This window comes from Leuresthes tenuis, unplaced genomic scaffold, assembly GCF_036924035.1.
Source record: "Leuresthes tenuis unplaced genomic scaffold, fLeuTen1.0.hap1 SCAF_5, whole genome shotgun sequence".
Taxonomy (NCBI): domain Eukaryota; kingdom Metazoa; phylum Chordata; class Actinopteri; order Atheriniformes; family Atherinopsidae; genus Leuresthes; species Leuresthes tenuis.
This window is the reverse complement of record NW_027325359.1, coordinates 31,572,498-31,585,729: the sequence shown is the minus strand read 5'-3', so window position 1 is coordinate 31,585,729 and position 13,232 is coordinate 31,572,498. Positions and strand designations below refer to the sequence as shown.

The window sequence follows — 13,232 nt, the reverse complement described above, 5'->3', positions numbered from 1 at the left end:
CATACACTATAAAAGCAATGCAATGTGACAAAAGAAGGAAGAAGAATGACAGGAAATAGACCTGAAGAGGACCCAAGACATTTCGCAATTAATAGGATCATATAAGTAATATAATCTAACATGACCTATAGCAGCTTCCTATATAGTATTGCCCCTAGAAGTGGCAGGAAGGAGATGCAAGTCATATGAGCATTTCCACATCAGGGCAGACATCATTCTCAAATGTTTCCTATAACAGGACGTAGGAGGCAGGGTAAGGTGGTGCTGTGATGAGCTGACTGATCAGTCAGTCATGCATTCATGGCAAGAGGTCAAGGCTAAAATCTGACACAGGCTTTTTTTACCTCTGAGTTATGATCAGTTAAAATATGACAACACTTTATAAAAACACTTGGTTGGGTTTTGGTAATAGCATTTAATTGGTTCGGGCTATATATTCCTGTTTGGGTTTAGCTTGGTTAGGGTCAGACTAAAATCATGGTTAGGACTAAAACATTCGTTTTACAAAGCAGCCTCAACCATTACCTTCATGATGGTTCATGAACGCCATTTTTACAATGTTCTTGTTGTTGCTCTCATGACCAGTAGCCATATAGTCAATATACAAATAAAATGCCAGCTGTTTCAGTCGGCATGACCAAATGCCCCATGGGGACATATTAAGGCAAAGGACAGTCTCTAAGTCTCATAATTTTGTTTTAATTTCCTGATACATAAAACCTTAGAATTAAAAGAGGCTGTGCTCCTTTCCAAATGCTTCGTGCTGTATGTGGAGCTATTCTAATTTTACCTGCGTTTTCTATGGTGTGCTTTGAATATCGTGTCAAGTTAAGAAGTCTCAGCAAAGTGTATTGGTGTGACTTTAGGGACAAAATGTTTAGTTGTGCCATCCACTTTTTACAGCTGTTTTATCTCTGGTTGCGTCACTGGAGTTACTGGAGATTATAAACCCAGATTAGCTTTAACAGCAAGCTCTGTGCATGTGTTGGATGAAGGATGTTAACTTCTCCTTTCTTACAGGAATCTTGTGTAATTTCTTTCAAACGTATCGCCGTAGTCTCACTTTTAAAAAAGAGGTAGGAGGGGGACTGAAACTGTACAGGTGCTATGCTGACATTTGCTAACCCACATGGTTTATCCAGTCAACCACATGAACACGCTGAATCATGAATGAATATTCTGCTTTGTTTGTCAAACATATCCTGCACTAAATACACTCAGATCTTCACTGCTGAGTGACATGTTCCCCCACCAAGGCTTACTGTTTAATTAAAAAGCACTTTTTTGATTACACTGTATATGTTATTGATGAAGATTCTCAGTCATCCAGGTCATGGTGATCATAAGAGTTTGAATAAGGACAACAGAACAAGAAGTCGTCCAGTTGCCCCAGCTCTTGGGATCACTGTATATATTCATGCTTCATCAGGCCAAATAGTACAATACTTTCTACTATTTTTTTGTGTTTTCTAAGATTTTTAGAACAAATACCCCAGAAAAAAAAATACTTCTGGGTTGGTTTAAGAAAAAAATAGGTTCATTTGGTATCAGTTTGAAGAGGTTTTGGGTTGACATTTGATTTAATTCTCATATGATTCAAAAGTTATTAGCCTATTAAGTAGCCATTACTAGTTGTTATCATACCCATACATACTACATGGAGCCCTTTTTCTGGCTCCTATGATGCTCGGTAACCTGTTATGTTACACATACCAACATATATATATATATATATATGTAAGTATTAATAGGGAATTTTGAGCATACAAGCCAATCCACCATTCCACATCCACTTATGTGTGAGGTCTGTGTGCAGTGTTGTGCACACACCTGTTAAATTGAGGATGTTCATCAACAGCATTCATGTTTCTGTGAATAATGAACTGAACGTGGCAGTTTTCATCTAATGAATGTAAAGTGAACGCGCCTCTTTCTCGCAGCACTGAACAAAGATCTCGTGGATATTGAATGTGTCATGCCAAACCGTGCCTGTACACACCCTGCTGGTGAGCGCTCAGGTGGAAGCCACAGACTTTGCAATTACTTCTGCTCCAGTCTAAGGGAAGAGATACCTTATATGCAGCTGCATTAGGACTATTAGACAGAAGTAGACATGTACAGAACTGCTCAGCAACATTCCCATGGCAGACAAAAAGTGGTTCAGAGGTTTTACAAAACAGCTATAAAAGAGTGAAAAAAGGGGCCTCCCAGCTGAATCTGGAGGAGAAACAGATGAGTTTGCACAGCAGAAATTCAGAGGAGAACACCTGTGATGTAAGCTGAACTTTTGTTTTGCCTTTGATGCAGATGTTCACAGACTGTCTTCACCTGTGTCATGCACTGCCACTGACCCTACTGTACTTTCTCGTATGATTTTATCTGTTGCGGTGCTCAAAGTTTCTTAGTTAATTTTAGGTCACTGTCACTGGATGTTTTGAAGGTGCATTTTTCTACATGCTGCTGAAGTTTGCTTAACGGCTGAAATAGCTCAGTTGGGAGCGTTAGACTGAAGATTTAAAGGTCCCTGGTTCAATCCCAGGTTTTGGCAGCAATGCACACGCAGAGCCTTTCTTCTATTTGCTCCTTGAGGATAGAAAAAGTTTTTCTGATCTGATTATGTCAAAGTGATGTTAAAGGTGAGACTGAAGTGTTTGTCACTGGGCCTCTGTTGGCTTTCACTGTTTGTTTTTGAGTATTTTGAAGGTCTGTGACCTAAAAGACAAGGAGCAAACAGGATTACTATTCCAACAAAACATCATCAGTCGGTCGATCTGTAGCCAGCTCTCATCCACAACAGGTTGGTCAATTTTTGGAAATACTAAGAGAATTGTCATTATCCACATTCAACATAGACTGATTACATGCCCATGCATGCTTTAGTCCACTGTTGGAGGTGGTGTGGACTTTTACCTTGTAGACTGAGGATCAACTGCTGAGTGAGACTGTTTTCCTTTGATTGTAATTTTGTCTTTGGTCAATGTTTGCTTGACTATATTAAAATCAGTATTTGTATCCTAGCTTCTAGTTACATATTTACATGGTCATGATGGCTACCTCACACATCCTGCATTAATATGAAGCGTTGGTTGCGTTTACACTTCATAAACATTATGCAAGATGCAAAATGCAGGTGACCAAATATCCAATATTTCCTTGATTTAAAGTCCCCCTTCACTAAAAAAGAAGATATGAACCTTTCAACATGTCTATTTTAATGTACATTTTTATACTCACAGCTTTCTTTGTTAGTTGTGATTTATTTATTTTTTTAGTACTTTTCCCACTTTTATTGAATTGGTTGCCTCGCTTCTGTTTGCCCTTTAACTCTATGCACTTCACTACAGATCCTGTGGATTGTAATTTTGTTCCTTCATGTGAGACATGTTGTTGAATGATGATAAAGCTCTTGAGTTTTTTTGTTACAAGACATATTATGAGCAAAGTCTGTCATTAGTCTCATGGCCAAGGATTTATGCTTTGAACTTGCGAAGTATCACTGAAAGTCTCAGAAAGGCAAAGAGGCAGCCTGACTGTTTGGAACCAGTTCTGTCTGCAGTGGAAACGTGTACCGTGGTCAGACCCATCAGTATTCCAGATCTTTGTTGGAAGAAATGGAGCAAAGAGCAAAAGGAGCTTCCAGACTGCTGTCAGCAACCGTTCCTGCAGCCAGGCTCTGTGATGGTATGGGGTTGGATCAGGGCCCTCGGCAAAGCTCATTTCCACTTCTGTGATGGCAGCATTAATGCGGAAAAGTTCACTGAGATTTTACAGCAACATATGCTGCCTTCAAGGCCACATCTTTTCCAGTGACGTCCATGCATTTTTCAACGTAAAATGCCCCCCGGACTGTTGCACACCTTAACACGTGTTTGCAGGAAGAATGGGACAAAATAACAGCAATAACAGAAACTCTTCATCATCTAATTCAGTATCCTTAATGCCAAAAGATATTTTCAGTGTTGTGAGAAGGAATGGAAACATTACAAAGTGGTAAAAGCTTTACTGTCACAATTTCTTTTTTCATTTGTTGCAGGTCTGCAAAAATAAATGTATATCAACATTTGTACATGAAGTTGATGAGACAAAACATGAAATATCTTTGGTTCACAATATATCCAATTAAATAGCAGTCAGTTTGCATTTTGGGGAATTAAATCAGGACAGTGTTTCCCAATCCTGGTCCTCAAGGCACACCGCCCTGCATTTTTTTCCTTGGTTCCCTGCTCCAGCACACCTGATTCAAATGAATTGGTCGGGTCTTTAAGCTCTGCAGAAGGCTGAGGACGGCCCAATAAGATATAAGTGTGTGGGATTTAGCGACATCTAGTGGTCAAGTGTATACCGTTTGAACAATTGTAGTGGCTATCAAAACAAAGAAAAAGCAAATGGGCCACTTTAGAGTAAGTGACAGCTTGTCTGTTTTGGGCTTCCGTAGAAACATGGTGATAGATATTATATAAAGTGGCCATTCTGTGGAAAAGAAAACAGATTAATTAATTTACACCAGTTAAAATTATGTGACTTTTCAGATCCCCAAGATGTGTCTTTAAAGGGACAATACAAAGAACATATTCCAAAGGGTGGAGAGGGTCCTTTATTTATACCCCTGATAATTATTTCAAACATTAGTAGTTGATAGGATACAGAATTGAAAATAGTCTCAGTAATTTCCCTTTTAAATACACTGCTGGTGTTGTGCATAGTGTAATACTGAATATTACTGACATTTTTAATTTAGCCTGTGCGGACCTGCAGTCTTTAATTAATAAAGACTGATATCTGATACAGAATTAGTGGGTAAACTTGAGATCTTAATAGACCAGTAAAGAGTAACCACATCAGTGAACCGATGGAGTTTCCATCCTTCAAAAATCCAAATGAATGTCGGCTTAAAAAGATTTAGGCCTGAAAGGATTATTGCTTGACGAAAACTGAGGGTTAAAGATGTTTTCAGCTCATTACTTAAATCATTTTGAGTCCTTCTCCTTGGAAAGCGGGACAATAAATAATACATTTCTTTCCAATGAATAAAAAATGGACATGAGTGATGCTTTTAGATCTCGAGACTGCCAGAGTGAATGTGCACACATTTTTAGTCACAGAAATTTCAGGTGATGCACAATAGCCTAACACAGAAAAAAAGGGACAAATTAAATAATAAAATCTCAGACATTATTTCTGATAAACAGTCAAGTGTCTGCTTTTGATTCAAATCGATATAAGTATATTTCCATTGTTTTTTAGTCAGAAAAGCACAGGTCAACGACTGGCTCATGTTTTTAAAAGCCTGTCCTCACCAGGAGCCACTAGATGGCGGCGTAAGACTCCTAATAATGTTTTGACACTCAGCTCTCATCTATCTGTGCTCCCAGATGACAGAGAGTAATATCGACTTAGGGATGCTTCAAATCAATATTTTTCATTATTTGAGGTCCACACTCACAAAGCAAAGGAATACCGTCTTTATTAAAGTTCACTGTGTTATATTACGTGGAGACACAGTGACAAACTGTCAGCAGACTGTTGGAGCATTTCTCCTCAACTGTGCTGCAGTTCTGCCAATGTTGTGCTGTGAGTCAACACTTTAAAAAGGCTTTGACCAGAACATGTTACAGTCCAGTCAATATAATGACAGTTAAGTGAACTAAATAATTATTCAGCAAAATCTAAGCATTCACAAGAACATTTTACAGCCTGGAAAATAGACCCAAACTCTGTTATAGCTGTAAAAAAAAGAGAAGATGGGACATGCTTTGTTGCTTCACCAGGGGGCTCCATACTACAGTTAGTTGTACTGTAGGTGTGTCTGTGTGAACAGCTGTGACTGCCACCTGTGAGGTGAAAGGGAGGCTGACCTGCTACACATGCTCCTCTTTAGTTCCACATGACTTCATGGGAGTGTGTGATAGAGATGGAGAGAAAACATAGACAGACAGGCCACAGCATCTTGGGGACCACTTAGTAAAAATGGCCTTTTTTCCACATGAAATAGAAAACCCAACCAGATAAATTTTGCAGTGAGAGTTTGATTATCCAGAGGAAGCTGCCACTGAATGCCTGTAAAGAAGAAATAGGGCCAAGATGTTTAATTACTTAAATGTAGTTGAATTCAGTATGGATCAAAAAGCATATCGCCCATGAGGGGAACATTAAAGAGAGCCATGGGGCTGGTGTATGAATAAAAACACAGCAGCCTCACCAGCGATGTCCACTAGATGCAGCTGTGTTGTGGTTCCTCTCCTCCATCGGATCTTTGCAGCAGTTCAAGGGTTGAATAGTTGTTTTTAGGTCAGGAAAAGTCCATAACAGAGTGAGATAACCTTGAACTGTCAGAGTAACAACTCTGATAAGAGCCTTTCTCTAAAGGCATCCTTTATTATCTTCTTTAAAAAGATTCAAACAAAGAGAAAAATACTTTAAGAAAAAACAAACTCGAACCATTGTTTATGAAAGAAAACAACATAACTCCCACAATTCCTTGCAGCTACAACGAACAAAGCAAAAATATATCAAAAAGTCAGTATTCTAAAGTCCTTCTAACTGAGATTCATGTAAATACATATGAGGAGAGGAGTGTGAGCAGCCTGAGACCACATCTTTCCCTTTTTCTTTCCTTTTTGAATTACCAACCTTGACAATGATGTAAAAATTCACATCTTATTGTACTAATATGAGGTCAAAGCAGACTATCTGCTAAGGGAACTGTTGTGGCATCAGCCATTTTCTCTGGAGTGGTCTGCAGCAGCATCTAAACCGCTGACAGGAAGAGACTCGATAAACTGGTCAGGAAGGCCAGCTCTGTCTTTGGTTGCCCCCTCGACTCAGTGCAGGTGGTGGGAGAGAGGAGGATGATAACAAAACTATCGTCAGTGATGGACAATATCTCCCACCCCATGCAGGACACCATCAGTGCACTTAGCAGCTCCTTCAGCGACAGACTCCTTCATCCCAAGTGTGTGAAGGAGAGACGTCGTAGGTCCTTCCTTCCTGCTGCTGTCAGACTGCTGAACAATCACTCAAATACTGTGAAATAAGATAAAATGTGCAATAACTAATGTGCAATAACCACTATTTCGCTGTGCAATTCACTAGCCTGTGTACAACTGCAGCTATTGTTGATACGACCTGCTGTTGTGTGTTTCTATTGTTTTTCTTTATCTTTATCTTTCTCGTGGGCTGAGGATGTTTCTTGCTGCTGTAACAATGTAAATTTGAGGGACAATAAAGGGAAATCTAATCTTATCTAATCTAATATGATCTGTATCTTTTAAAAAGTGATCAGAATGTATAAGGTGAAGTTCTTTGGAATATTGTGTGAACAGCTGTAGTTTCAGGACTGCAGACCCTCGTCACAGCTGAGTGTAAATATGGTCGTAGTCTCGCTGCAGCAGTTTTCTTTTCCTTACTTCTTACCAATTCGCTCTGCCATTTTTGCTTAACCTCATGTTCTATCCAACAGAGTTATATAAAAGAGCTTAGAAAAAGACCAGAGGTAACATATTCACAGCTGCTTTCAGCTTTTACTCCTCCAGATGTTTTGATTGTATTTGAAGTGCACACATTTGCAGCCTTTTTATCATCAGGGTGGTCATAAGTAGATGAATTATATAGCTCTCTGTAATTCCTGGAAAAGTTCACAGTATGAGAACAGGAGAAAGATTAGAGCATTTCTTCTTTGGCTTCACTAACATCAGTGGAGAAATGGCATGAAAAAGAAATAAAGACTTAATTAGCTGTAAAGACTGGGAATTTGACATCACGAGCCGGTCTGCCATATTGTATTCCCACTTGCTCTAAGTTTGTGTTTTGTTTGAAGCGTATCTTAATTCAAATTAGCTTAATAAAGTTCCTCTGTACACACAATTGGATCAGCCTCTAAATTTCCTGTTTCAGTCTATAGTCTATAGCCACCAAACACCCGACGTCATTTGGTTTTTGGGCTAAACGTAGTCGGTCCGTCATAGTCTTGATTCAGTCCAGAAATAGTCATTGAAAATTGGATTGTGTTTAGCCCATCTGATTTTGTCAAAATTTAGTCCAAAAACCCTTTTCAACGACCTGAAAATGACGGCTTTTCACCTTTCACGTTTCAACCAAATGTAGATGTTGTGTGGACACAAACCATGACATCTTTTCAATCTTTTCAACAAATCTTTGCTAGGTGGGAACTAAACGCATCTGTTCATTATAAGATGATAAGATAAACTTCAAAATTGGGGCATAAAACTCACTGCATATGGATATTATAATAAGGATATTATAATATGGATATTTATAATATTTTAAATAGTTTTATTATGGAAAATGCCAGTCACCCTCTGCACACCGTCATCAGCAAGCAGAGGAGCCTGTTCAGTGAGAGACTGCTCCTCCCCAAGTGCAGGACTAACAGACAGAAGAACTCCTTTGTCCCTCAGGCCATCAGGCTGTACAGCTCCCACCAACCACCTCATCACAGTAAACAGTTGCTGCTTTTCCTTTTATTCAACAGCAATACTTTATTTATCTATCAAAATGGCCGTCTTATGTGCAATGACCTGTCAACCACAGTCCAATAACTGAATCTAACTAAATAACTTGGTCAATTATCCACTGATTACTTCCATATTCTCTAAGAGTGTATATTTTGATATCTAATTTGTTATCCAATCTTTTGTTTTTATTTCGTTTACTTGAGTAAATGAGTGAAAAGGGTGAAGTTGAATCAGATTTCAAGCAGATTTGGCATCAAGCAACTCAGTTCAATTTCTCCCGGTAAGAATAATCATCTTTCTCCACATTTTCCCTCTCCACCAGAGTTCATCGTTAGTAACAGAGCACTTTTGAGAGAGTTTCTCAGAAGAAAAGATGGGCAGAGGTTCAGCAATCTGCAGAAAACCGTCTTAAAATTCTTGAGCAAGTTCAGAAAAAATTAAAAATTGTGAAGACTGAATATTCCATCATCTTCAGAACATCATAATATCATCAAAAGATTGAATCTGGAGGCCTCTCTGTGAGCAAGGAACACAGCTGATAATCAGTAATGTGATATTCCGGCAATCGGGTAGCACTGCACTGAAAACAGTCATGACTCTGGAACTGGAAATCTGCACATCTGGAAAGGCTCCATCCATGCTGAAAGGTATAAAAAAGGTTTTAGAGCAACATCTACTCCCATCCAGATGATGTCTTCTTCAGGGGAGGCCTTGCATATTTCAGCAGGACAAAGTTAAATCTCATCCTGCATCTATTCCAGCAGCACGGCTTTGTTGGAGAAGAGTGACCTGCCTGCAGTCCAGATGTTTCACCACCTGAAAACACTAAAGTCCCCTACTAAAGAAGACCCAGGACTGCCCAATGGGACGACATTCCTCTCCCAAAGGTCCAGCAGCTGGTCTCCTCAGTTCCAGATGTTTACAGATGTTGTTAAAAGAAGAGGGGATCTCTTGTGTTGTGTTTTCTACGTGACATTTTACACATTTAGTGTCTTAACCTCAGATTTTAATCACGGCACTGTGTGCAACTGCAGGAAATCACGAGAATTCGTCACAAGACCTAAATAAAATCTAATTTATCCAAACCTGCTGTGGCCTCGCAGGAGCTCACCAAGTGGTGTAAGTGCAACTAAACAGCACAGTTCTATGCTGTGGCCCCACTTCAGTTTTCACACTCACATGCAATACTAACCCATGGCTGAAACTTCCTGATAAGCAACATATGGCCACACAATAATATTTTTCCAACCAATGTCAGCAGAAGGGCTCTTTTGAAGAGTGTCTCAGTTATTGAAACAAAAAGTGATCCAATCAACTCCTTAGAAGCACTAACGACCAGCCAAACAATGCTGTTGTTAAGTCTTGTGCCATAACAGGATATTATATTTTCCTATTTCATTTTGCTCCAGTCCACTTCTAAAACTCTTGCCAAACAGATATGTTGGCATGATTATGTCAACCTAAAATAAATGAAGGAAAAAAACTGTGATCTGTTGTGATTGTTGGAGAAAAATGAACGCCAGTTAGAGTGCAGGCAATGTCTGGAAACAGTCATGAGTGGACAGATTTGTCTGATATTAGGCAAAGAGAGTGCTAGTAAGGTCCTTTAAGAGTTTCCTCAAAGTGTGAGTTATTTTAGCATTTCTGAAAGAGTTTAGCTGCACGTCTGTAAAGACAAAACCTGGCAAGAACTCCTGCCATTAGCAAACAATTCATGCTTCAGAGATACAAGCCGGCCGGACAAAAATAGACCTGGTGAGTAATGATAGCTGAACAGGAAAAAGAGCTATGAGAGAAAAGCTTGGCTCACACATTCAGTGGACGTTGGCACACATGGAATGGCAGCGTACCGGCTCCTGCAGAAGCAGCGGAGTAAAACTACAGCTCAGTTCAGCCCTGTATCGCAGGAAATTAAAAACATATTGCATTACGCACCTCACAATTCATGACCATTGCCATTACAGGCCCGTAAACGGTCACAGCAGGCAGCAGGTGAGTGGCAGTCAGTAAGTAAACCCGGGGGTGAAACCAGGATGGGAAGTAAACCTGAACAGAATGCAGGATTTAAGCTGTCTAAGACGTTATAAAGTAGAACCTGGAGACAGATGTGCTGTCTTGCACGTACATATTGGTATAAGAAAGGAACTGTCCTCTTTGTTCTTTGTCTTACATCTTTGGCATGCAAGCTTTCTGACCCTATGCACAGTGTTAAAGAACACTCTCCACTAAAGACGCCTCCAGCCTCCTTTGTGACTTTGCCATTTGGTACAGACAACATCAGAACATCTGCCCAGAAAAACGTCTACCACATGTTACAAATCTCTTTTCTTCTGGCTAATTTAATGACAGTCTTCTTGACCCATCTGCAAAAGATATCAGTCTCAGTTGGTCAGGTTGTCAGATTGGTCTTCCAAACAAACACATGGATAAATAATTCATGGACGTCAACAAAGAAATCAACATAATTAATAAAAAGAAGAAATAGTAGTCATTTTCAGACAATGTTTAGACCCATTTTAAAGTCATACATTAAAAAAATATAGATCGAAACAAGACAATTTGAGAGATACATTTTATTGTTAATTTCTTGATTTCCATCCATACATTTTATACACTAGGTACTTCCTGGACCTGCCCAGGGCTAACACAGAGACATACAACTTTGGATTCACCAGTTAAGCTAACATCCATGTCTTTGGGCTGCAGGGGAAAGGCAGAGCACCCGGAGAGAACCCACGCATGTACGGAGAGAACATGCAAACCCCACACAGAAAGGCTCCAGCTGAGATTCCAGCTGCGAGGCAACATAAAAGAGTTCTGGGCATAAGGGAGGAGGAAAACAGCTGGAACGGGTAAGTACTGCTGTGACACTAACATTGTACTCATGACAGATAAAACAAGCAATCAGCTGGTTGCATGTATGAGGGTCAAACATGGCTAATGCTTCTTGATATGAAAGAATAATCATTTTATAGACATCTCTTCATTCTCCATGTTTTTCCTGCTTAGGGCACACTGTTCTGTGTATTACCGCCATGCAACACTACGCAGCGCTGTATCTTAGCTCCAAACCAGGTGCTGTAACTGAAATGTACCTGATAAATTTTAGTTACCGCAACATTAAAAAGTTGGCTGGAAACTGAGCTACTGAGGGACTTTTCAGCAACAGAGGCCAGTGACACAGAGCAGCTTTACCTGATGTGAAATGCATAAAGACGTTATACTTCTAGAGATAATGACAAAAGCCGGGGCTATAAACAGAACTGCAGGTGAGATGGAGGAATGCATTGGAAGGAGAAGAGTCTGAGTACAAAAAGAAAAGAGAAAGAGAGGAAAAAGTGCTACACAGGACTGCTGCATGTGGTTTCTGGGCCTCATGGTGGGAGGATCGAAGATAACACTTACAGCACACACACTCAACCACACCCGCCCACTTAACAAATTTATTTATGTACAGCTCAGCTAAAGCCTCACACCCCCTCCATTCACACTGACTTTTCCCTCCCTCTCTCTCCTCTTCTCTTTCTCCTCTTCCCTCCATCATCCCTCCTTCTCTTGCAGGTCATGGGAGATAGCGTGGAGATAAATATCGCAGGCAATAAAAGGCCTGCATCATGAATAATAAAACAGCCGTAATCTCAACCAATGATTTATACATCTGATGGCCGCGCACACACACGTGCGCGCGCGCAGGCAAGGAGTCACGCGTCGAACGCTGTTAAAATGAGATGAATGGTGATGCAGAATGTGGGACTGGTGTTGGACACACACCCAAACAGTCACTTAGCCACACACAGACTCAGACAAACACCCACCCACGTGCGCTACAGAAGAACACAAAAGATCAATGCTGGAAATATGGAGACGTGGAAAAACACGCAAAGGGATGGACACATTAACAGGCCTTTTTGTGTTGATGGAGACCACAAAGGAGGAGAAATAAGGACTGATTGTTCACTAATAAAAGGGACAGAGCGAGGGAATGACAGACTTTTTTCCCATGTTTCCTGAACACATCATTATCCAATCAGGGTCTGGTCAAATTTGCTCAGGAACCCTCCAAACTGAGTGAAATGAACTGCAAGTATCTGAGCAGCAGCCACGATAAGAGCTGTTTAAATTCTAAAGAAAGGAGCTCTAAAGCTCCCCTTATTGTCTCCTTCAGCATAGGATACATCGGGTCATCCTTCATGAGGGAAATGCAATAATTCTGTCCCACAATTCCTTGAAGCTGCAACTTTCATAGCAATGATCGATTATTTTCATCTGGTCATATTAACTGTGATTCGTGTGAATAAATATGAGGAAAGGGGCTGAGTGACAACACTAAATTACACTTTTAAATCTTTAAAACATTTTTTTAAGTTACAAACTTTGACGTGATCTCTAACATGTTATATATGGCATAAGCTTTGTATAACAATGTGGGTAGATTGCTATGATTTATTATTATTGTTCATCTATTTATGATGATATTGATGAAGCATCTAAAGCCTTTTTGTTGTAGAATATATAGATAGATAACACATTTATTTTCATGATGAATGCTTTGAGATTGTTTTAACATATGAAATCATTTTAAGGCTTTTTATTACATTTAAAGATATTTTGTTTAAATGATATAATATAACTACTGACCTGTAGGTCACAGATGAGTCAGTCTTTCTACTTTAATCAGAGTTTTCTCCCTTTATACAAGACACGTTGTTCTTCTACTTGAGTGAAGATTGCATTTACTTTGGCAATTTCAGTCAAGGA

At 39.7% G+C, this 13,232-nt stretch overlaps 1 non-coding gene across 1 annotated transcript; it reads left to right on the top strand.

The window, feature by feature from the left end:
* Positions 1 to 2,477: 2,477 nt before the first annotated feature.
* Positions 2,478 to 2,548, top strand: trnaf-gaa (transfer RNA phenylalanine (anticodon GAA)). Its single transcript has one exon. It is a non-coding gene; the product is annotated as a tRNA-Phe (tRNA).
* Positions 2,549 to 13,232: the final 10,684 nt, after the last annotated feature.